General features: G+C 45.3%; 1 protein-coding gene across 1 annotated transcript in view; it reads right to left on the bottom strand.

The window, feature by feature from the left end:
* Nucleotides 1–26,546, bottom strand: part of LOC126275984 (uncharacterized) — a 448,194-nt gene that overhangs the window by 292,866 nt on the left and 128,782 nt on the right. The window lies entirely within an intron of this gene.

Below are 26,546 nucleotides of genomic sequence, written 5' to 3'. Positions count from 1 at the left end.
ATTTCTTCTTTTATGTTACTGCAAACCGATACTATAAGGTTTTTCCTAAGCTATTGAGCTCTGTGGTTGCCAATTACTTGTTCAATGAGGCCCTCCGTTTCGGAATTTTGTCTCAATAGCTGCTGTGAGATGAGTTTGGCAAATTACATTGTGACAAAGGAAGTACAATTAAATCAGTCACCAAGAGAAATGTGGCCTTTACTCGTAAATGGTGATGCTTCTTCAAATGAGAAAAGTTAACAACTCACACAAAAACAGGTGGCAATTCTGTTGGAATGTTGGTGGAATCCCCGTAACACATGGTTTTTTAACACTGAACGACTGGAATGTAAACTAACCAAAGGATTTTATTTCTTCTCTTGATCTGAGCAGTATTAAAATAATGACGAGCGTTTCTTCAGGCGGAATGATAGACACATGCCAGATACTGGTTACTCACCTAGGGCTTGCCAAACTGACAATGCGTTATCGCAAATAAAATAGTTGTTATTGAGAAAAATAAACAATTGATATGTTGCACAACACAATGGTCAGTGTATTGTCAGCAGCGAAGGATAATGCGCGCGACAGGAATTCACAAGCTAGCCATGTGTGCCTTGTGAGTTGGAGGTCGAAAAACATTGTCATGAAAGTAGATCTGCCTTTGTCAGCAGCACATTTCAACAAATTAAATATATCTAATCATAGCACTCTTTTAGGATATTCCTACTTTCGTAATAATACCGACCATTTTCTTCATTTGTGTAGCCTGTTGTATAATTAGTTTATTAATGCTGATAATTTCCATGGAACAATTGGAATGCTTTTTCTCATCACGGAGACCTAATTAAAACATTGTTATTTGTGACTGCTTTTCGACTGTTTCTAGTTTGCAGTGGAAATATGGTGTTCACATACATGTAGTACGGTGTGTCGTATTACATTATTACACACATATCAGAGTAATCACAGTGAAACTTCTATACTTCAGATCTTGGACGCTTTTTACCAGAAGCACAAAGGGATCACACCTGTGGAGATTTTCCCTTTCTGAATTTTTGTAACACATCGTACAGACACGTTAGCTTACTAGGCATCGAGAAGATAACCTTGTTTTACTTTCCTGCCTTGATTCTTAATCACTTGATTTTATAATATTCCGTACTTCTTTATTCACTACCCTCTCTCCCTTCTTGCGATCTGAAAACATCGCGGAGTCATATGATGCAATTCTAGTGGCGAATGGCTCATCATCAGTTACTGAAGTATGCCTTTTTCTTGACAGAAGAAAAACAACACAAAACTATAAAGATATAAATATGAGAAAATTATAACGTACTAACGAAGAAAGTTGGAGCGTTTAAACGGCGAAAAACGAAACTCTAACCTAAGGCAATAAAATTTAGTACACAGTAAGGCAAAATTTATCCTACGGGCAATACTACCACTGCTGATATGCGCCGTTCCGATGTGAGCATATGGCCGGGCTACTTTTCCGCTCCCCGCCTCAAACTTCCCCACGGTGCTAGCGAGGCACGCGCGACGTGCTGCGAGAGAAACTGTGCCTCAGCCACAACGCCGCGCGACCTGGCGCAGGCGCGTGTCGCCTCCCAGTCGCGTCGCGTCGCAATCTGCGCGGTCCCATTTGAACCTGTGATGTTACAAAAATGCGCGCTGCGCTGCGTCGCGCTATACGCGTCTCAATTTGCGCCTAGCCTTAGAGACAGACCAAATTCTGCTTCCGCCGATCCTCGTATTAATATGTAACGCAGCCAGTGAGATTGCTGCTAACGTAGAACCTTTTCTCCTCGCGGATCACACTCGCGCAGTGTTACCTGCATTAGTCTGTGCCTAATAAGATTATCATATTCCTGTACATAGCCATGAAGATAAATGTATAGACACTTTTGTCAAGTATCAGAGATATGTGGGAATAAGATTAACGTACCAAGACCAAAGGAACTACAGATTGTGAATTGAAAATAGCATCCAGAACCAAGTTAAGTTATTTTTAAGCTTGTTATTATTTTAATAAATGTGTGTGAAAATTAATCAAGTTCTGTTTAAAGTTGGTTACCGTCAATCTGCTACTCTAAGCGTGCAAGTGGCATTTCTATCGTCTGACCTAACGGCAGAAGATAAACACGCCACGATAAGACCACGAGACATATTGCTGACATTCGCCTACTTCGTTAGAGCGACAAGTCAAAAAATCTGATGGTGTGTGTACCGAAGGTCTTACAACACACACACCACACTCTGCTTTGTATTAACGCCACTAACACTATAGAATGTTGTGAATTACTTAAGGAGTTCAACTACGACCCGTAGCCTCATCCTGTGCTCACCTTCGGATACCTCCAGTTCCTCCCCCCGTTGCCATTAGTAGCGAATAAGTGGGGCGCCGAATGCCGTTAACATCACTGGCCTTTTGTGACCTCGCATTCAAGGGGTTCCTTGTCAGTAATGCTTTTTATACTGGCCGAGGAAAATAAGGTTAGTAGTTTTATCACTGTAAATGTAATGGAAATTGCCTTCGTAGCTGAAGTCTCAAGTGTGTGTGACTTCCACGTGGATCATCCGGGAAATGAGGCCTCTAGAGTAACTTGAATCAGGGGCAGCCGCTTTAAAGGTAGAAATGATACTGACAGCTGTAAAAGTGGTGTGCTGCCCGCAAGGTTCTCCCTCCGTACCTGATCCGACGGCGCCTCTGGCAGAGGATGACACTGCGACCGGTCGGCAGCGCGTGGTTTTCAGTGCCTTTTCGTGCAGTGGGCTGTTAAACGGTCATGTTGGAAAAGCCGAGCTAACGAACATTACGCCACAGTTGGCTAGCAACTGGTATTATAACAAAAGTCGTCCTACTTTACCCTAGCACCGGCTGCGACGCTTCCGTTTGCACGTGACGTGAAACAGGCGCCGCTGCGTAGCAAGTAGCCGCCCGGACGGGCGCACGCGGCGTGGCCTCGTGCCGTGAACACGAGTAGTGGGGTAGTGGGTGCGGCGGCTGCGGCGGCGCCGGCGCCCGCGGCCAACTGCTCCTTTCCAATGGCAGTGGCCGCCTACTAATCTCAGCAAGGCAATTACCAGCTCTGTCGCATATATAATACCGTTCTGCCCGCGCACTAATATATGACCCCAGCAACCGAAACGTTTCTTCTGATGATCATAGACCAAAGCTCTCGCATATCGCAGGAAGGAGACGGAAGCGCTTCTCTTGATTGATCTGAGTCTGCAGATAAATAGTACTGATTTGTGCGTCTACCTTGACATTTTTTTTCTCCCCAAACTAACCTTAACAGATAATTCGCCGTTAACGGCGTTTTACTTATCTTAAAAAGATATAATAATAATTATTATTATGTACCGGAAACGCCGCGCGGGATTAGCCGGGCGGTTTGGGGCGCTGCAGTCATGGACTGTGCGGCTGGTCCCGGCGGAGGTTCGAGTCCTCCCTCGTGTGTGTGTGTGTGTGTGTGTGTGTGTGTGTGTTCGTCCTTGGGATAATTTACGTTAAGTAGTGTGTAAGCTTAGAGACTGATGACCTTAGCAGTCCATAAGATTTCACACACATTTGAACATTTTTTTGTACCAGAAACGATATTTTTAAGTGTTGTTTTAATCAGTTTTATGCATGTGATGAGTGCAGTACCATTTACTTTTTGCATTCGCTACACTTTACTACCTTCTTAATCCGTTCTCGCAGCAACATCACTACCTCTTTTTAATCAACATCCACCTACATACTCAGCAACCCCACCGTGAAGTGCTTGGCAGAAGGTAATTAGCAATGTACCACGTATTAGCGGTTGTCTCCCTTCTAAACCTGTATGGAACGTGGGAAGAATGACTGTTTAAATACCTCCGAGCACGCCACAACTATTCTAAACTTGTCTTCGTAGTGCCTGCGGGGGCGATTTATAAACGGTGTACGCTTATCCGTAGAGTCTTCACTTGACACTGGTTCTTAGGGTCTTCGTGGGATGACTGACGTTTATCTTAGAATGCCAAGTCAAATTTTTCAGCATTTCCGAGGCGCTATCACGTGGGTTAAACAAACCTGTGGCCATTTGTGGTGCACTACTTCGTATTCGTTCATTGTCCCCTGTTAGTCCAATTTAGTATGGGTCCCTTATACTTGAGCAACATTCTACGATAGCTCAAATGAGTGTTTTCTAAGAGATCTCCTATGTGGAATGATTACCATATCCCAGCAAAGTCTCTCATCTGCCATATCTACGACGTAGCGTGCTGATAGTTCATCTCATACCCCTACATATTCTTCCACCCAGACTGATTCCAATTATGACTCATTGATATTGTACTGCGTTTTGTGAAGTCCACAGTTTCCACATTTCTGTACATTTAAAGCAAGATGCCAATCTTTACACTGCTCTGATATATAACTAAATATCTGTGTACTTTTTTCAAGTAGTACTTCATTAAAGATAACTGCACGTACAAAAACATTTCCTCAGTTTACCGTTAATTTTGTCGGCCAGGTCAGGAACAGCAAAAGTCCCAATACACTTCTCTAATGCTCACCTGACGTTATTTCTAGATCTTTCGATGTCTCTACGTCCAAGACATGTTGCTGCACCCTCCCTACCAAGAAATCTCTAATCCATTCACAAATTTTAATTCATACCCCATATAATCTCACAAATCTTGCTAACGAACGTTGGTGTGGGACCGAGTACGCCGTTCGGAAATGAAGAAACGCTGTGTCTCCCTGACTGCCTTGATACATGCTTTCAGAATGTTATGCGAGAAAAACATTGCTTTTTACCTTACATAAAGAACTGGAATTACGAGTGTAATTGACTATTTGACGAACCGTGTTGTTGTTGTGGTCTTCAGTCCTGAGACTGGTTTGATGCACCTCTCCATGCTACTCTATCCTGTGCAAGTTTCTTCATCTCCCAGTACCTACTGCAACCTACATTCTTCTGAATCTGCTTAGTGTATTCATCTCTTGGTCTCCCTCTACGATACATGGATAAAGGTGGCAGGGGTAAAATACAGGGAGCGAAAGGCTATTTACAATTTGTACAGAAACCAGATGGCAGTTATAAGAGTCGAGGGACATGAAAGGGAAGCAGTGGTTGGGAAGTGAGTAAGACAGGGTTGCAGCCTCTCCCTGATGTTATTCAATCTGTATATTGAGCAAGCAGTAAAGGAAACAAAAGAAAAATTCGGAGTAGGTATTAAAATCCAGGGAGAAGAAATAAAAACCTTGAGGTTCGTCGATGACATTGTAATTCTGTCAGAGACAACAAAGGACTTGGAAAAGCAGTTGAACGGAATGGACAGTGTCTTGAAAGGATGATATAAGATGAACATCAACAAGAGCAAAACGAGAATAATGGAATGTAGTCGAATTAAGTCTACATTTTATATCCTCTCTACTTCGACCATCATCAGTTATTTTGCTCCCTAAATAGCAAAACTCCTTTACTACTTTAAGTGGCTCATTTCCTAATCTAATTCCCTCAGCATCACCCGACGTAATTCGACTACATTCCATTATCCTCGTTTTGCTTTTGTTGATGTTCATCTTATATACTCCTGTCAAGACACTGTCCATTCCATTCAACTGCTCTTCCAAGTCCTTTGCTGTCTCTGACAGAATTACAATGTCATCGGCGAACCTCAAAGTTTTTATTTCTTCTCCATGGATTTTAATACCTACTCTGAATTTTTCTTTTGTTTCCTATACTGCTTGCTCAATATACACATTGAATAACATCTGGGATACGCTACAACCCTGTCTCACTCCCTTACCAACCACTGCCTCCCTTCCATGCCCCTCGACTCTTATAACTGCCATCTGGTTTCTGTACAAATTGTAAATAGCCTTTCGCTCCCTGTATTTTACCCCTGCCTCTTGTCAGTACCAATCTGATTCAGATACAGAGCAAGTAATAAGCGCAGATTCTTAGCTGACCACTTTTTACTGGACGATTTCCATTACTTTCAAAACAAATGCGTTGCTTTTAGTGAGAACAGCTATCTTTGATTTCCTATATCTCGTCAAACCTAGCGTTTCCTCCATGGCGGCCTAACTGCAGTGTAGCACACCCCTCCAACGTTGTGAAAAGTACATGAAAACCGGATCTTACTTGAGAGAGAGAAAAGTTACATGTGAATTCCACTTAGGTTTTTACTTCAGGGGGTACAGGTTGACCAACATAATAATTTGTGTTCTGATGCTACTTTTTCGTTTGTTTTGTTTTAGGGCGCAAAAATAACTACGGCCATACACGTCCTTGTCATCAGAAGCGCAGATTACGAAGACGAAATAGGGATTAAAAACGACTACACGTGAAGCCCAATCGGCGGAAGGAAAGTCACCTAAAAACATGGACTTGGAGAAAGGTCCATAAAATACTCCACAGGGACAACGGAGGTTATGCATTAAAGATTAAATGTCCTTCGTCATATTGCTACGACGAATACAAAGTAAAACACTGTGGACAGCCCGCGTGTAGTTCGCTAAAACGGCCGGTAACTCAGATGGCAAACATAAATGAGAACGTAAGTGATTAAAGAAAGGGCATTCTGTCAGAAAACGGCGAACCGTCAACGGTTGAGGCCAATGAGAAAGTGGTGGGAGATCACCTATTAACAAATGGCTACGGTTAAAAAGACAGTGCCCAATACGCAACCTCTCCTCGCAGCGAGAGGGCCGACAGGAGGTCGGCCAAGCCACTGGGAGAGGTTCAATTCCCCAGAGCTTGTTCCCATGAAAGGATGACCAATGGTGATGCCCAAAGTTACACCACCTGCTGACAGAGGGCAACACAGAGATCATCTGAGGGAATGGAAGAGCTAGCGGGCCGAGATTCAAGGACTGCAGCCTTGGCAGCAGCGTCAGTGGCCTCGTTGCCCGTCAGACCGGCGTGACCAGGAACCCACATAAACATCACAGTGGCTCCATCAAGAGTGAGCAAGTGAAAGCTTTCCTGGACTCGTTGCACTAAGGGATGGGCGGGGTAAAGCACACAGAGTCTCTGAAGGGCACACAGAGAGTTGGAGCACGTGACAAAAATTAAACGCCTGAGTCGCCAGATGTACTGCATGGCCTGATACAGGACGAAGAGCTACGTTGTGATACTGAGCAGTGTTCCGGAAGCCGATACCGAAAAGCGTCGCTGCCAACGACGAAGGCACACCCAACACCACGGTCAGTCCGAAAGCCATCGGAGTACACAAAGGCACTATCGTTAAGTTCAGTGCGAAGATTTATGGTGATGACCTTAGGAAGAGAGTGAAGTCCTGGGTGAACACGGGCTGACGCACGAAACCAAGGTGGTGGAGGGTTCACACCCACTAGGAAAAAGGCAGATAGCGGCCGGAGCAATAGCCGAAAGCGAACTCCAGGAGGTAACAGAGAAGAACGACGTACCCCATACTGGCGATCAAAGGAATCATCGAAGAAGGAGGCATAGGATGGGTGGCCAGGCGTGGAAGACGAACGGCATGCGTATCTACTGAGGAGAAAATCATGGCGGTATCACAGCGGTAGTTCGGCAGCTTCTGCATACAGACTCTCGGCTGGGCTAGTGAAAGGGACTCCAGTGGCCAAACAGATGCCACGATGGTGGATTGTATTGAGGCGGCGTATGACGGACGGAGGTGCAGATGCATGAACGAAGCATCCTTAGTCTAGTCTCCAACAGGCAAGGGACCTGTACAAACGGAGGAGGGTGGTCCGATCCACTTCCCAGGAAGTACCGCTGAGATACGTACGCCACTGAGGGACCGGGTAGAGTTGGTGGCCACGTAAGACATCTTGGGGGACGAGGAGAGTTTCCTATAGAGCATGAGCCCCAGGAGTTTCGTAGTTTCAACGAAAGGAAAAGCAACAGGCTCAGATGTAAAGATGCTGGATGAAACCAACTGCGCCTCCAGAAATTCATACAAACGGCTTTGTCAGTGGAACAGCGAAGCTATTGTCGATGCTCCAGAAGTGAAGACGATCAAGACAACGTTGAAGACGCCGCTCAAGGAGAGAAGTCCATGGAGAACTGCAATAGATGGCAAAATCGTCAACAAAAAGGGAAGTGGAGATGCCTGGAGAGGGACAGGCCGTAATAGTGTTAATGGCGACAGCAAAGTGGACGACGTTCAGGACGGAACACCGAGGCAAACAGTTTTCCTGGATAAAGGTGTCCGACAAGGCGGCACCCACACGTACCTCGAAAAGTTGTTTTTTTTTTTTTTTTTTTTAAATTCCTGAAGGAAACGGGGCATGCGGTCTCAGAAGACCCACGTGTAGAAAGTACGGAGGATACCAGTTCTCTAGCAGAAGACGTAGGCACCCTCCAAAACGAAAAACACGGACACAAGTCGTAGCAGAAAACCAGTCATGACATGGGTTAACAAAGTGACAAGATGGTCAACTGCAGAACGGCGCGATCGAAATCCACATTGTACAGTGGTTAGTAAATCGCGAGACTTGAGCCACCTTACCAGCCAGGCATGAGTCATATGTTCCATCACCTTGCGCACATAGCTTCTGAGAGAAATGGGGCAGTAGCTAGAAGGAAGGTGTTTGTTCTTACCGGGCTTAGGAATGGGTATGACTGGCTTCACGCCAGAGTCTGGGAAACGTGCCCTCTCCAAGATGCGATTGTACGTATGAAGGAGAAAGTGCTTGCCCGCAAGTGAAAGGTTCTGCAACATCTGAATGTCAACAACGTCTGGTCCTGAGGTGGAGGATGGGGGTGAAGTGCGGGCATGATCTAGCTCCCTCATAGTAAAGGCAGCATTGTAGCACTCACTATTCTGATAACAGAAGGGTATCACCCGAGCCTTCTCCAATAGTTTCTAACCATCAGAGGTTAGCCCAAACAAAGGAAGAGGGATTGGAACTAGGCAGGGTAGGAGTCAGCAAACGGGTAGCACACGGGAAATGATTGCTCGAGTACATGTCAGAGAGAACGGAACACTCGAGACGACAGCCAAGCTGGGCAATTTGGTTTTGTTTTGCTTTAGGGCGCTAAAAAACAACTGGGGTCATACGCGCCCAGGTTAAAACTACAGAACACGAAGACAGAGGGGAGTAAAAAAAAACGACAATACGTCTGCCCTAATAGAATAGAAAACAGCTAAAAACAACGTGGAAAAGGGGATAAAAAAGTCACCATACTGAAACCAAGTTCCAAAACTAAAAATTAAATGGCCTTCGCCATACTGCTTTGGTGGATAACAAGTAAAACGCGGTCGACATCCCGTGCATCATTTGCTGGAACGGCGGATAACTCAGACGGCAAACCCAAGCGGAAACATAAACGGTTAAAAAATGGGCATTCCATCAGGAAATGGCGGACAGTGAAAACTTGGGCGCAATGTCAACAAAGTGGTGGGGTAGCGCCACTTATCAAATGACTGTGGCTACAACGGCAGTGTCCAATACGCAGCTTAGTTAAAATGACCTCCTCCTAGCGGGAGGGCCGAGAGGAGGTCGTACAAGCCATTGGGAGACGCTTAATGATCCTGAGCTTATTCCTGTGTGAGAAGGGAGGACCATTGGCGATGCCAAAGGGACACCATCTCCTCACGGACGGCAACACAGAGATCATCGGAGGGAACACAGAAACTCGCGGGCTGAGGTACGAGGACTGCAGCCTTGGCAGCAGCTTCAGCAGCCTCGTTTCCTGGCAGAGCAAATTCACTAGGAACCCCGTAAAAGTTCTGATTTATTACGGTGGTCATTTCTCCCTAGGTAGGTATTTTCGCGTTCAAAGAAGGAAGTTGGTGACTGAAATTTCGTGAAAAGATCTCGCCACAACGGAAACCGCCTTTGTTTTAATGACTGCCATCTCCAACTCACTTATCATATCCGTCACACTCTCTCCTCTATTTCGCGATGAAACAAAACGAGCTACCCTTCTTCGGACTTTTTCGATATCCTTCATTAAACCTACCTTTTCAGATCGCTGCGATTCCACGAGCAGCAATGCAACGGCTTCCCCGACATGTATCGAGAACTTGGCACTCTCTTATTCTCAGACTACCTTTCCATTCTTCTATCACTCATTCTCACTAGTAATAAACTGCGACATCGTGCGTTTATAACCACAGCCCGGGGAGCATTTGGGATAATAAAATACGAAGCCGTTTTAAAAGGTGATATATTATATAGCCCTAAATTTATCACTAACGAGGGGAGGGAGACTCGGTAAAAAAAGAGAGCGGCATAAATCACACTTACTGGCCAACTGATGATTCACACAAGAATGAGGAGACAGTGTAAAAAAATAGTTTTTAATCGCGAGTCGGTCAGCAGACGAGGCGGTACACAAAGTAGCAGCGGGCGAGTGGCGGGCCGCATAGTATTGTTTCTGGCGGGGGCGGCGACGGCGGCGCGGGGGTGAAATTCCAGGCGCAGCGAGCGGCGGGTAGGCCCTCCCGGCCTCCTTCATCCGCCGAAATTTGTTGGGGCCCGCGCGCTCCGCGGGGGGCCGACGCCATTCCTCAGCGGCGACCGCGGCCGCGGCACCAAGACGGCAGCGGCACGCGGACCGCTATAACTTCTTCACCGGCCCGCCTGACAACGCACCTGCCCGCGCACCGCACCGCACCGCCCCACACCAGCCGCCGTCTCCCGTTCCTGTCCTGTCCTGTCCTGTCCTGTCCTGTCGTCCCACGCTCGCCAGCGCCCGATTTCGCCAGCGTGTACACCACGCCATCGTGGCGTCTCCGACATGCGCCACAACTGACACTCACCGAGGGAGTCTGCGACTGGGACATCGGCTTTCCGAGAGTGAAAAAAAAGGGAAGAAAAAGAGAAATGTTGTCGACCAAGAACAGCGTTCCTTCAGTGTTGTAGGCGTTTCTCACCATAAATTTCTTTACAAAAGGCGTTTAATTCCTTAAATTGCTTTAGCGACGTAAGAGAAATCGAGTAACGTACGACGGGCGTTCCGTAAGTAATGAAACACTTTTTTGTTTGAAAGTATGTGTTTTATTCAGAATTCGAATACACCATATTATTCCTTACTGTTTTGGCTACAAAACCTTATTCCTCAACATAATTTTCGTTCAATGCGCCGGTCTTACGCCACACTACTGGGAGGGTCTCTATGTCCGCATTATACGACTCTACTTGTCAACTTCATGACCAACGTCTTGCTGCCTCAATAAACTCCGCATCATCCACTTATTGCTTCCCGCGGAATGCATCCTTCATCGAGCCAAACAGATTGAAAGTCAGAAAGGGCGAGGTCCGGGCACACACCTTTGAGTACCCAAAGTAGTGGATGGATGTGTCAGCATGACCACACGTCCATTTGAGCAGAGAGGATTTGAATGTGATCCGTCAATCTCCTCTAATGAAAGTGTCCGCACGTTCAAACACTGCAAAAGTCACAGCCGTGTGCGTGTCCGGCCAGAACACCGGTAATCGAACGGTTTCCCGCGACCTTGTTGCGACTATGACAGACGCCGCACCCAACGTCTCATCGTGCTTTTGTTCGCTGCCAGCTCTCCGCAGACATTCTGCAAGCGCCTATGAATATTGCGATGCTCAGGTTTTCCGCAAAAACAAACTCAACGACAGCTCTCTGCTTGGAACGCACCTCAATTATAGACGCCATTTTGAAGGCTACGTATAGCGCCGCCATACATCGTAGCTTCATAAACTATAGATGCTGAAGCTGGAATATTTAACGATATTTCACAACGAATCCCGCATTTTTTTCAACTGAAACTGGCCGAGGAAAAAATGTGTAGCATGTGATAAACACAAAAAAAACTACAAAAAAGAAGGCAAACGAAAACCGTAAGACTTACCACCTGTTTGAAAACATCAGTGCTTTAACTTTACAATAAATAAACATTACTTACCAAACGCCCCTCCTGATAACATTTTTGTGTTAATCATGCGACGCATATTATCTCCGAGCCGCAAAAATTTTCCTGGAGCGATCCTAAAATACAAGCGAGTGAACTGCTCAAAATAATGAGTAACAGACCAAGACAACGCGAGGACTACTTTTAAACAGTTAAACAAGGACTGAAATCAAAATCCTGGTGGAAAACGTTTACTGTTTTTAACGGACGCTGCGCATACGGCCCCTATACAAGAACTACTTCTGCACACTTCGAAATTCGAAGTCCCAATCGGAAATGCGTACATTGGCCTTTTCCAAAAACCACAACCGTGTTGCAGCGCAAATTAGAATGTCATCATCGACTCTGGAGAGCCGAGTAGCAAAAGTATCGTCTGCGCACGAATCCGGCTTCAACTTGTCCTACGAGCTACCGATGTGACCTCAAGCAGCATAGAGCATGGTGACGCAGCACAGCATCCTAAAAATTAAAATGTGATGATGTGAAGAGCCACTACAAACAACGTTTGTTATTCCCCAAAGAATAGGTTTACACAGGATAGAGTACTGCGGAGAGTTGAAGCAAAGGAGTGTTCAGACTGAAGACCACAATACATAAACATGCCATCACGAATGTTATATACAGAGGAAAATCTGGACAGCGACCACTGCCTCACGGAGAGGAATACCAGACCGTATTTGTTGATGTTTTTTTAGGCCGCCTTACTGTTGTAACGTTTACAAACAGTATAGATCTATTTTCTGTAAATCAATACAAGGTAGAAACGGAGAATACGGTGTTGCATTATTAACTCCCCTCAATGCCCCGTTTCCTATTCCATTCTCGAATGGTGAACCGGATTGTGTCTCGGCACGACTTCCTAATAGACGATTTTTTTTTTCTAATTTTACTCCCTTACTGCAACTCCTCTCTGATTTCTCTCCACATTTACTGTGAATCCAAGAATTCCGCAGTCTAAGGAACAGAACTCAAGAACAGGTCCGAACGGAGTCTTGTGTGCAGCTTCCTTCGTGGATCAAATACTTTACGTTACTACATTTTGTTTCAAGAACGCCGCATGTGGCTGTTTGCGGAGTTCTTGCTACAAAATGTACTGCAAACTTAAATGTTCCTATGTGTGTGAATTCCTGAGGGACCAAACTGCTTACGTCATCAGTCCCTACACTTACACACTACTTAAACTAACTTATGCTAAGAACAACACACACACACCCGTGCCCGAGGGAGGGCTCGAATCTCCGGCGGGAGGAGCCGTGCAGTCCGTGACATGACGCCTCAAACCGCGTGGAGCGGCCGCGCGGCATACTGAAAACTTAAGTCTGGCGCCTACTTCACCAGCATCTGATTATGAGGTCAGTCTAGCTTCTACCTGAAATCGTTCCACATGGATTGCTATAGACAACAATTTGTTCCAATGAGTATCCGTCATAAAAGTTCGGATCCTTTTCGACATTATATTACGAGGGGCGTTGAATAAGTAACGCGACTTTTTTTCTGAAAGCAGTTAGGTTTTTCTTCAGCATTCCAATTCCTCGTATTATTCCACGCTCTCTTGCCTATGAAACCCAGTGTTTCAACGTAATCTCCGTTCAATCAGACGGCATTACGCCAACTTACTGGGAAGGCTGTAAGCCCGCATGGTACCACCCTGTTGGTCGACGTCGAAGCCAAAGTCTTGTTGCATCAATAACTTTCCCACCACGCACTTACTGCTTCTCGCTGTGTGCATCCTTCAGGGCCAAACAGATGGAAGTCTGAAGGTGTGAGATCCGGGCTGTAAGGTAGATGAGGAAGAACAATCCAATGAATTTTTGTGAGCTCCTCTCGGATGTGCATACTTGTGTGAGGCCTTTTTTGTGAATTCTTTATTACTAGTAATGATACGACACAACCCACACCTAATGTAATAAGTCGGTCCTTGCGTTATCATTGGGAAGTTCGTTTGTATTTCTGCGGCAGCGAACACGCATACAAATGTGTGCGGCCGGCCGGCACGCGGGAGGTCGGGCATGACTGTGCGACCCTGCTGCGTTGGTAACAGATGCCTCGCCTAATGATTTACCGTGCTCTTGTTCACAGCCAGGTCTCGGTACAGATCCTGCAAATGCCTTAGAACATCTGCGATGCTCTGGTTTTCCGCCAAAGGAATTCAATGACCTCTCTGGATGGAACGCATCTCCGTTACAAACGCCATTTTGAAGCTTACGTATATCGCCGACGCCTATCGGAACTTCATGAAACTATAGGGGCTGAAGCGAAATACTTCACGGTGTCCGACAAAGAATTCCGTATTTTTTCAACAGAAAATGGTCGAGAAAAAAATGTGTTTCATATTTATCGAACGCCTCTCATACATTTAATTACTACGGTCACGTTACTTGGCGTCTTCTTTTTTCTTCTAGTGTTGATCATTTCCAAGTATTCCTGAACGTCTCAGGTGTTTTCTGGAGATTTGACGTCACCGCCTACAAATGCTCCGTGCCGGCACAGCTTCGGCATAGTTGCTGCTTCTTACTAATGATGTAAATGTGGAAGGAAAGAAGATTCACGAACAAAATTCAGTACCTTGTTGTCCATGAGATGAGTGAATTGTCATAGAGATTAAGGTAACAGACCTGAGGTTTTCTGGCTTGGTTAAGGTAGGGCTGAACCCTTTAACTTAGCTGGGCCACATTGGAGGAAGATGAGTAGTTCTGAGCCGCACATAATATACTTAACACTAGTTAAGACCGCTCAGAAAAAAGTAATTACAAATCATACAATTAATGAAACATTTCTGTGGATGTTCGTCTGAGAGTAGGTTCTATTTCTTCTCTTTGTGTGCTTCTCTGCCGGCCTGTGTGGCCGAGCGGTTCTAGGCGCTTGGTCTAGAACCGCGCGACCGCTACGGTCGCAGGTTCGAATCCTGCCTCGGGCCTGGATGTGTGTGATGTCCTTGGGTTAGTTAGGTTTAAGTAGTTCTAAGTTGTAGGGGACTGATGACCTCATATGTTAAATCCCATAGTGCTCAGAGCCATTTGAACCATTTTGTGCTTCACTCTTGAAAAAACTGCTCACAAACGTATGTGCTTCCAAACAAAGATGACAAATGTAACTCATGGTTGTGCAGCAACTGATATTTGTCTTCGCGCACGTACCATTTGTTAAAGTCCAACGCAGAAACATGATCAAATTTGTTTTTTAGTTTGATATCTGTCTGCAACTCTATGCGTTCTATCTGACAACGTGTGTATAATGTTTGTAAAACATATCGCATAAATACAAAGATTTTGATTCTCGGAAATCCTGAAATCGATTTTCAAATTCTTGCAACAAATCGAGAAAATGGCTGCGCATTTCATTCCGTCTTTAGGATTTTGTTTGACGAACGTGTTGAAATGAAAAAAAATTGTCTCCATTTACTTGTGCTTGCCATAATTTCAGTTTCATTTGGAACGGGTTTAGTGTTTGAAACGTTGTACTGTTAAGTAGGTTTCTACCTTGAAGACGTATGTTTGTCACCTAAATGAACAACAAATCTACCAAAAATGCTAAATATGCCATCCAGTACGCATCGTCAATTTCTGGCACAGATTTTCCCTTTGATATCACAAACCATTTGATTTCCTTACTTATGCTATAAAATCTTTTTAACATCTGGCCTCGACTAAGCTACCTTACTTCTGTCAAACATGCTATATCACCGCACTCAGTGTCCAAACTTCTGAGGAATTCGTAGAATTGACGGTGATTCAATCCCACAATTATACAAAGCTAACACAGAATTTCCTTGTATTTCCATAAGTTAAATCTTATACGTCTCTCTATATTTAGTTTCGCTGTTGCAACTAAGGTAGCCCTAAGATAACGGTCTTACGGATTGGCCAATCATAAGAAAGAGATTCTAGGGATTCAAGTATAGCATGAGCGGAAATGTTAAGAACGGGATGGACGAATAAGAGAATAGCATCGCGTGGCGGCTCACTTCTTCGGCAGCATTGATACTTGGTTTGGGCCGCATAAGGCTAGCGGGCCGTGGGTTGAACACCCCTGGGTTAAGGTATTCTTTATTCGTCGATTTCTGACGGTTTAATATGATGTTATTCAATACTTGCATATGACTGTTAGAGCGGCGTATGTAAAAAAAAGGGCCAACAGCAATGGTTATTTCAATTCAATTCAATTGATTGCTACGAATTTTTCACCTGTTATCTCGAAACACTCGTACACATCCGTTAATTAATGCGACACACGATGCTTGATGTTACGTACGTAGTAGTAAATCATGTTAACACCAACCAATGGTAGTATTAATGTAGAAATAAAACAGCACTGCGAAAAATAAAAATCAATTTAAAAAATAGATCCTGTTTCTTCAAAATTACGCACCCACGTTGTAATCGCATGCCCAGATGGGACACGTCCATGAGGTCCAAGCTGGTAATGCTGTCGAAATGTTCTCTGCGTTGCAATCGCACCATCACCATTTTTGTAAAACGCTCTCACAGCTACAGCACGATCCGCACCAGTTCAGTCTCCATGATTACTAAATAGCAATGCGTTCACATCAACTGTGCAAAGTTTCGAACATCTGCCGGTGCTACAGTGCTGCCAACTGTAACGTTCAAAATTTCCCGTTCACCTGCGCCACCCTGTACTTGCAAACGTATTGTTGTTACTCTATTCTACGTGACCCACACGGTTATGTAATGAAATAGTCTGAGCTGATGATGCGAACAAACAGAGGCGACGAATAAGAGAAAATCAAGTTGCTGCCACAAGCAGCCCAGTGGCCACCGGCAGACCATTTCCCGGGAGAGAGGAGATAGCGCGCCGAGGGCCACTGCCGATACGCCGCCGCCCACGCGCGGCGCCACACGCCGACGCTCCCTGACTTATACCTCGTGGCTGCACAAATAACAGGAATTGTTAGCCAGAGGTGTAGCCGTGTACCGACTGCGGGGACCCCTAAAATACTGGTACTTCGCCACACGCTCCGGGACCGACAAGCGGCGGAACAAAAAGGAAACGCGGGCTTTATGGACGCCGGTCGATATCTTCCATTACATCCCTGTTGCAACACGATCGCGGTAACGACAGAAATTTACTGTGACATTCCGTGCTATTTCTGTGTACACTAATAAATTTATCTGGTCGTGCTTCCCATAATTGGTTATTCGAAACCTGCTGGTGCTCATTAAAAGAGATAAATATTTTATATTTAAATAACGTAATTTATAACACGCGGCACCGTGTCCCCACGGCGGCGCCGAACGGTACAGCACTCGGACGTCGGCCGGTACAACGTGCGTAAATACGTGGCGGCAGCGGGCAAGGCGGCGTGCGATTTATAGCGCCACGGCGCAGAGCGACACGCGTTCTGCCCTGCCGGGCCACGGGAAAGAATTAGCGAGGCCGCGCGTCTAGGGACAGGCCCGGCGCCGTCGATACGCTCCCAACTTATATTCGGCCGCACGAAACGCGGCAGGGCGATCGAATAAAACAAACCGGTGTTCCACGTGTGTCCCTCCACGTATCTGCTGCACTCCTTGCTTATAACTTTTCACGTGAGCGAAATTATGACATGCGTTTCGCCTAACTCATCACGTTGCGACCGACCCCGAGACGGCAGAGCTGCGTTACCGATATACTCCGGCACGTTACTCGCTCCCTGTGGCAAGCAGGCCATAAACACAAAAGAGTGAAACCATTTTATGTCTCATACATTTGCAAAGACAAAACATACGGTGAACATAGACAATACTTACGAAAGGAAATACGTGCATGTATCGCTATTACTTTTACATCAAGATTACACTGATCGGCCGGGACGTTATGACCACCGACCTTCTATCCAGGAAACCCGTCCAGGCGATAGCAGCGTCACCTGGCAAGTAATGCCTGCTAGTCAGACACAGAATGGGGAAGGCAGCGATCTATCTGAATTTAACAGAGGGGAGGTTCTGATGGCCCTGAGGCTCAGCACGAGAATTTCGGAAACTGCACGGCTTGTCGGGTATTCGAGGACTGCTATGGTGAGTTGTTCAATATGCGGCAAAACCGAGGTGAAACCACGTCCAGACGTCGTGGGGTTGGGGGCCCACCCCTCACCACAGATATCGGACGTCTTAGGCTGGACAGACTGGTAAAACAGGACAGCCGGTGAACTGTGACGGAACTAACATCAGACTTTTCGTGTTGGGCAGAGTACAAGTGTGTCTGAACACACAGTGTACCGTACACTCCTAACGATGGGCCTCCACAGCCAGCGACACCCATGCATGGGCAACGAAATGGGCACGTGACCATCGTCACTAGAGTTGGCGCAGTGGTAGAGCGTTGCACGGTCTGATTTACCCCGATACTTTCTTCGTCATGCCGAGGGGAGCGCGCTAAAACGTCATCTTCCAGGGGAACAGCTCCTTGACACCTGCGCTGCAGGACGAAGACAAGCTGGCGATGGCTCCACTATGCTATGCTATGTGGAACATTCACGTGGGAATCGAAGGGGTTCAGAGGGGCTCGTGCAAGGTGCCATGACGGCCAAAGAGTATCGTACATTGGTTGCAGACCACGTACTCTCCTTCATGACGATCTTCCAGACGGCTCTAGCATTTTTCAACAAGCTTATGTGCCATGTCACAAGGCCCCTTCCCCCCCCCCCCCCCCCCCCCACACACACACCCAACACGCCAGATCGGAACCCCCTGGAACACATTCGGGATGTGACTGAATGTGGCGTCAGAGCTCATCACCCCGTCTCCAGAATTTGTGGAAATTAAGCAACTTGTGTGTGCAGATGTGGTGCCAAATGCCTCCACCGACCTACCAAGGCCTCATTGCTTCCATGCCACGACGCTCCTCCGCTGTTATCCGTGCCAAAGGTGATCATGATGTTCCGGCTGATCAGTGTGTAAACAGTCACTGTACTTCACAATATTTACGACGCGCTTTTTTTTTTTTTTTCAAAATAAAGCAAAGTGTGGAAGATATTTCTTGAAAAACTGCAGTCATATAAAGTGAATCGATTTGTACAGAGCGCGATAATAAAACTGCGAGCAGAGATGGCCAGGACACCGCCTAACGGCGAAACTGGAATGCACAAGTACTTACGGAAGTAAAGACACGGCGATAATAACATCACGTAATTTACGAGCTGCCTCGAGGGCCTTAATATGGCGCTAATTCAACTGTTTTGTTTTCAAAACTAATTTAGTTTGAAAACATTATTTATTTGTGTAGATACCAAACTGTCCGTATTCAAACCGCAACAGTGCGAGAAGCCTTTTAAGAATGTAATAGGCACATCACATATTGAAACTAAAAGCTGACCGTATTTAGTTCGCAATCTTTCCGATAGCAAGGACGATTTACGGTAATAATACACAGGGTAAACTACCTAAAACTTGCACCTCGTTTCTTTCCACAATCTTTCTGGCTGTAGAAACGAAATTTTCGGCATACACTCGAAAGCTAAATGTACGCAGATACGACACGTAATCCTGCGGTATGTTTAGTTCACTTAACTCTTAGCGTCAACCGAGGTACTTGAAACACGTATAGTATTTTCAAACATTTTCTTAACGGCTATCGACAGTTCTTGAAAAGACGAGTACAGTGATACAGCACGTTACTAATGCTCGCATTTAAGCTTTTCGCAAAAATATCCGAGAAATGACCTAAATTGAAACGCAAGGCGGCCGAAATCGGCTATTGCGGTGTAAACACACTCAAGCATTGTTCTCGTACCAGGGTCCGTCGTTACATGCAGTAAAGAAATGGTCTCCTACACACCACGATTAAACGTAATCCTTGTTGGCTCTCCTTTCTACGAAAAACACAATATTTCAGATACGATACTAACTTATGGCGTATCAGAAGAGGCATAAAAAAACTACAATAGCCATTTCCGACCACTCTGCTTTTCATTTACCTCATTTCTCCGACATTTTTGGGAATGTTTCAACACCAATTTCATTTCTTATCACAGTACTCGTCTTTTCAACAGCGTTCAAAAGCCGTTGAAATAAGGTAGGGTACATCGTTTCACTTAAATAATGATTCTTGCTTCAATATCTCGGTTGATAACAAGATTTAAGTAAACACGCAACAAAAATCCGTCGCCCTCTGCCTACTGTCACACGCCGAAAACCTCTTTCCTTTCCGTTGAAGAATACACGAAAAGAAAGAGGTGCAAGTTTTACGTACTTCACTCTGTAGATTCTTACATAAATAGGCCCTTTTGCACAATGATGTTCAGGTAAATATGAGAGTCCTAAAAGTTTTGCTGCGTGCCACAAGCAATGTAGCATGTACTGAGTTGACGAATGTTAAATGTACACCGAGCGGTGCAAAAAAAAAAAAAACATTGCTGCTCCTCCTTTCCACTAAACTGTTTTGCTTCCTTACACTCGCCAAGGATTTTCGGCTGTTTTTGCAGGTAGCAAACTAAAGACACGCGTTTCGACTTTACATTTAACTAACCCTTGTCTGCAGTGTGCCTGAAACATTGTTAGCCTGAAGTTCCCAAATGCTAAACTCACGTTTCGGGGTTTGATAACGATCGATGAGTTCGGAATCCTTGTTGGTATTTGCAGAGGCTGTATGGGCTGCAACAATTCATTACACGCGACCACGAAACTTGTTTCACATTTCTAATTATATTTTATCTTTAATACAGACAATCATGTTGGGGAAGTATCTGCAACTGAGCATTACAGCAGACACGGAAATCATCGCTTCAAGTGTAAGACTTTTGTTTAAAAATCCGATTGCTGTGGTCGCAGCACACGACTTTGTTCTGGTTCTTATCCCACACCAAGCCTCTTGGCCTAGGCGCTTCCTCTGTTCTATTATTATTATCTGTCGCCATGGTATTCTGACTTTTTTTTCTTTTTCTCACCTTTCACCCTTTCTAGCCCTACCACTGCTAGAATTTTTTTAATGATAGACCCCATCTGCGTAATTTTATGCATACAAGCGTGTGTAAAGATTACTTTTCTAGTAAACTTCTTTTATTTTTTTTCAGTAATTGCACGTTATGACTGCGTTTGTTAGCCCGAAACCGGTCGTGAATTTTTTGAAAAAAAGCTATACAACTGAAGAGGTGATTTCCATGTCTATTCCTTTTAATAATTTGAATCGTTTGTACGAAATTTAAAGCTTCCTACAACAGCTATTTGACTAAGAAAATTTTGGGATACATCATCTAACAAATAATATGGCTGGCGTAGAAAGAATGCCAATGAGTCCAGTTCGGGCGTATCTAAGAAAGAAAATTCAATACCTGACAAGCTCCTCGGGCAGCAGTAAAGGGCTAGACCTGCTCTGCTTGACATATGATACGCTGTGATAGAAATCTACGTTAGCTCTGAAAACATAAACATGTCTACGTAAGTAACGTAAGCGATATTTACGTGGCGTTTTCAGATGCTTCCTTGTAAATTATGACGTTCGGCGCTGCTCGTCAAGTGCGGCGTGTTTAAGAAAGTGACAACGACACACAGCGGCCCGTCCGCAGCGGAGGCGTCACAATGCCGGCCGCCGGAGACATTTTAATCAATGTAAGCGGAGCCGAGGGCCGGCGCATATCGGGTTTCGGCCTCGGCGCGGCCGCGATGCCTATCAGGCCAGCCACCGGGGCCTCCGGCGACACCTCCGCGGGCGGCGGCGTTGGTGGCCCGCCGGGAAAGGCCGCACCGCGTACACTACGTCTTATGCAAGGGGCACGCAATACTTTGCCCCTCACGGCCGCGAAAACGCCAAAGGGAGCATGACACTTCTATGATGTCGCATCCATTCGAGACATATTCTCTTACACGACTGCTCTCTTATATTACAGTAAAGATAGTTAAGTGTTGCATTACATTTTCGTCTTGGGCAGTCGTAGGTAGACAAATTAGATAAACGCTCGGACTCAACGAAAACCATACTGCCGAGAGCGTCGTCAGCCTTTGATTACCAGCTGGATCGAAAGCAACAGTCTCCATTTGATGATGTCACGCACGATTCGTAATGAGTTTCCATTAAAGCTAACAGAAGAACAGCAAAATAAATGCGACATATGGACATCAAAAGTCACTCAGCCTCTCTAAAACTCTATTTTTTACGTCTACAATCTGGCGCGAGTTTCGGGCCGCTATGTTCGAACCAACAAACACCACTGAGGCAGTCTCAGAACCGCGCAAAAGCTGCCAAAGAACAAGCAACTTCTTTCGTGTACAAGACTCCTGTTGAAATAATTCGCGAGTTGTATACAACCTTTCCTACCAACAATACAAGAAGCTTAAGCTACTTTGACGAGAAATCAAACACTTTCGCTCAGAATTAACATTCCATTCACTATGCGTTTTTATGTCTTCTGCAGTTACGACAAAAAAACTGCGGATAGGTTGACTGGAAGTTTCGGGGGGAGATCGATCTCTTCAATTTTACCATTTTACCTTCATGATTTTCTCGTGAGATGCAAGTAGGAGAAAGTAATATATAGGTTTCCTCTTGTAGTAATAGTCCACAGCTCGTGGTCTTGCGGTAGCGTTCTCGCTTCCCGGGTTCGATTCCCGGGGTCAGGGATTTTTCCTGCCTCGAGATGACTGGATGTTGTTGTGGCGTCATCATCATCATAATCATCATCATCATATATCCTCATTACGATCGGAGGAAGGCAATGGCAAACCACCTCCACTAGGACCTTGCCTACTACAGCGGTGCGGGTCTCCCGCATCGTTCCCTACGCTCCTCGGAATATGGGACATCAATAATATCGTCATCATCATCATCATCATCATCATCATCATCATCATCTTGTGGTAATGTATGCTCTCAAAGATTTGACAATTAACTTGTATGTGACACACAACCCCTATTTTGTAGCTCCTGCCTCTTAAGTTGCATCAGCATCTCTCTTAGACTTTCGAGTTGACTAAATGAATCAGTAACGAAACGCGCTGCTCTTCATTGGATCTTCTCAATTTCTCTTATAAATTCTACCCAGCAAGGGTGCCACACTAAAAAGCAGTAGTCAAGAATTGCGCGAACGAGTGCTTTCTAAGCTCACTCTTTCGTTAGTGGACTACGCTGTGGAAAAGTCTTATGGGATCAAACTCCTGAGGTCATCGGTCCCTAAGCTTATACACTACTTAATCTAACTTACTCTAAGGACGACAAACACACCGAGGGAGGACTCGACCCTCCGACGGGGGGGCGAGGGGAGCCGCGTGGTCCGTGACAAGACGTCTCATCTGGCTTTCCCACAATAACTTGCACGTAAACCTTTCACTTTAAATCGCTCCACGTGCATACTCCCAAATATTTAATGGGTGTCACAGCTTCCAGTGATTCACATATTTAGTCACTATATGTCCACGGCCAAGTGCCAATCCCTGCACCAAGCGTCCATCCTCTGCATGTCTTCCGGGATTCCGCTACAATTTTCTAGCGTTGTCTCTATATACAACAACATCATCCGCGAAGTCTGATGAAGCTTCCGACGTCATCCACTAAGAACACATAGAGTAAGAGCAGTTGACAAAGAAACTGGAAATACAGCTTGCCAACATTTTTTGGGAAAACAAACAACGCAGGCTAAAATTCTATGCCAATATTAAAACAGTGGCATCAGCCAGATGAACTATATTCGTTGTGAAATTCTTTACAAGTCCTAATAATGCTAAAATTGAAACAACGCAATGGACGTGCCCAGTAAAAGAAGACGTGAAGGAGGCAGGAATAACACATTGCGACTCACTAGACAGGAAAAGTTTTCCAGCAGTAATTCATGACTGGACAGCTCGCCTGGGATAAATACCTAATAAAACCCGAACAATTTGATCGGATAAGCAAAAATGAGCCCATTCCGAGAGAAAGTAATAAGAGTGCAAAGCAAAGCGACAATAAAACTCTGGAAAGACCGTACATCGCTAGTTTCAGCAGGGCCCCAAGTATGAATATATAGGAAGGTGTCCCAAGAGTAATGGTCAATATTCAGAGGACGTAACAGGGAAGATGTTTCGAAGCAAAAAAATTCTAGTAAGCATGCGCCCTAAAATGCGTAGCTTCAGAGCTATGAGCACTTGTTCATCTTCGCTACTGTGAAACACGTGCTCATAGCACTTAAGATATGCATTTTAGAGCCCATGTTTACTAGACAACTTTTACATGTTTTGATCCATACAACCTCTTCCCAAAATATGGACAGCAAAGAGTTTCCAAGCGAAGAGATTTTCTTCACAGTATCGAGCATGAGAAAGTGTTCACAGCTGTCAAGATATGCATTTTCGAGCTCATGTTTACTACAGTTTTTAGCTTTGAATGATCGTTCCCGTCGTATCTCTGAATACTCCACCTAGAACACTGTATGTATAGGAGCAGGGACTTCGGAACGTAAATTACGTATGTAAACTCTACACAGATTCACCGCGTAGTTCTGGTGGAATATGGGTCAAATGCAATATCGCGCCGAGCCGTAGCGAAATGGTTCCAACAATTTGACCACCGCAGCATCGTTGTGGGTGACGCTGCTTGGGACCTCGAGCACAGACGAAAATGTCCAGGCAATTGAGGATATGATTCGCACCAGTCGCGAGGGATTTTCGAACGACGAAAACGTTCACACAGAGATTCTCGAAAGTATGTTTATTACGCGGAAGTGGGGAACTACTACCTGTAGTGGACCAGCTCAACTCAGTTACGACTTCGAGTGAGGTGGTGCTCTGATTTACGAGGAGCCAAATTCTAATGCCCGTCCTATAGTACAGATTTACGATTTGCGTAGTTTGCCTTAAACATCCAACACACGGTTGGCACGTTGACTGTTTTGGAAAATCCGTGGACGATTTCCTTCTCATTCAACATCCATCCCGAAAGAGTGCTCCATCTCTGCTGACCTCGTCGTGGACAGAAGGTTCGGTCTTAATCTTTCTGCAATTCTTCACGTCAAGTAAGAGAGCGGGGTTTCGAGTTTAACGTCGAATCCGCACAGAGATGCGTTTCTCACACACACAAAACATTGTCAGAGGTGGCAACGACGTAAAACGGCAGAAAAAAATCCTATGACCAACAGTCACCTACAGACATTTAGATTTGTTGTCTATCTGTCAACTCCTAAGAAATACACCTCAAATAAAAGGATCGCATTATATTCTCTTTTTTGATATGGATCTGTCAATCTGAAGTTGTGTGTACGTACGCTGTGGTAGACATAACAGCGCAGCCGTTTAAAACGGCTGTGTTGGCGCTGGGGCTCTTATCATTCATTCATTTACTAATCGCTGACGTCTCGCAACCAACAGGCATGAGTCCCGGAGAACAGTCTACTGTTGGGTTTTGTCTCTTACTTCGCGCAGGAGTTCTCGCGCGGTATCTTTCTCAATACCGATCCAGCTATAAGGCCCATTGGGAGAGGGGAATAATGGCTTAGCAACAACATTAAGTATATTTTCAAAATGAAACTTCATTCTCGGCAGACTGTAATAATAAGCGCAAACACAAATGTAATGTATTTGAAAAGGTTATAGAAAATAAATTATTATTCAAAAAATCAGGATAGCACATCCGGAAATTAAAATTACGAAGCGCAAAATTGATCCAATAGTGTACATACTGACGGAAGAATGAGAACTCGGACAGCAAAACAGAAAAAGACCTAATAACAAACTCAAAGATTGAAGCTGCTCAAATGTGAAGAAAACAAAGGAAGGAAGAGTAGTTTAACGTCTGGCGGGAGAGCTGTCATCAGAGATGTAACCCTCCCGGCATTTGCCTGGAGCAATAATATAGCGATATCACACAAAACCTAAATCTGGATGTCTGGATGGCCGGAAGGGGACTTGAATCATCGTCCTCCAGAATGCAGACGAATAAAAAGGCGACGACACAGCGGCATATCAGTTACTGCGCGGGGAGCTGACTCCTTTAAACTGATACTTGCCACCGCGCAAACAACATGAGGTAAATTTCTGGGTGGTAGTGAAGATACTGACGAGGGACTTTGAACCCATTGCACTGAAGGGGAGAAAAACTTGAGGCAGCGATATGCGAGCAACCGGAGTGCTGGATGCTGGGGAGACAGGGTGCGCCTTGGCGTCGGTCCAGCGGCGGCCCTAATGGTTTCCTCACGTCCTCGGCAGTCCCCGGCTGCTGCATCTTCCGCCGCCGTAAATCGCGGCTCCCCTGATCGCGGCGCATAAGTCACGGCCGCAGTTATACACTGAGCAACAGTTGTGTCGAATGTCACTTGTATTTCATATCCCGTTTCTCATTCCGTTGCGACAGAGAGGAAGCAACAACAGTAAAAAGAAAGCCGTCGCGTAACAGATTCACCAAGCCCGACGACGTTACATGAGCGTTCGCCATTCTTACTTCCCGACAAACCTAATAGCCACACGTTGTTAGCTACTAAATCACCATTAAAGCACTTTTCACAACACACGTTTCCTGCTTTTCTATCAGGCATGTTTGTGAAATATTATTCTGTGTAAATCTAAAATGCTACCAGGAGACGGTAGAGTAAATTATCTACCAGCTCTTTGCAGATTTAAAGCGCTATCTACGTCACATACTTTGAGATGGAGCACTGACCGCGATACGCGAAAATGGTAGAAGGATGTGGTCACGCAGTACAGATGCACCCATTTCGAAATTCTCCAGAAATTACGTGAGACCACCTAAACTGCACTGTGGTGATCGAAGTCTGGTTTCAACCCTGCTCCGACTTCCTGCAATTCTTGAGT

Source organism: Schistocerca gregaria, chromosome 1 (genome assembly GCF_023897955.1).
Source record: "Schistocerca gregaria isolate iqSchGreg1 chromosome 1, iqSchGreg1.2, whole genome shotgun sequence".
NCBI lineage: Eukaryota > Metazoa > Arthropoda > Insecta > Orthoptera > Acrididae > Schistocerca > Schistocerca gregaria.
This window is presented reverse-complemented; position numbering and strand designations above follow the sequence as displayed.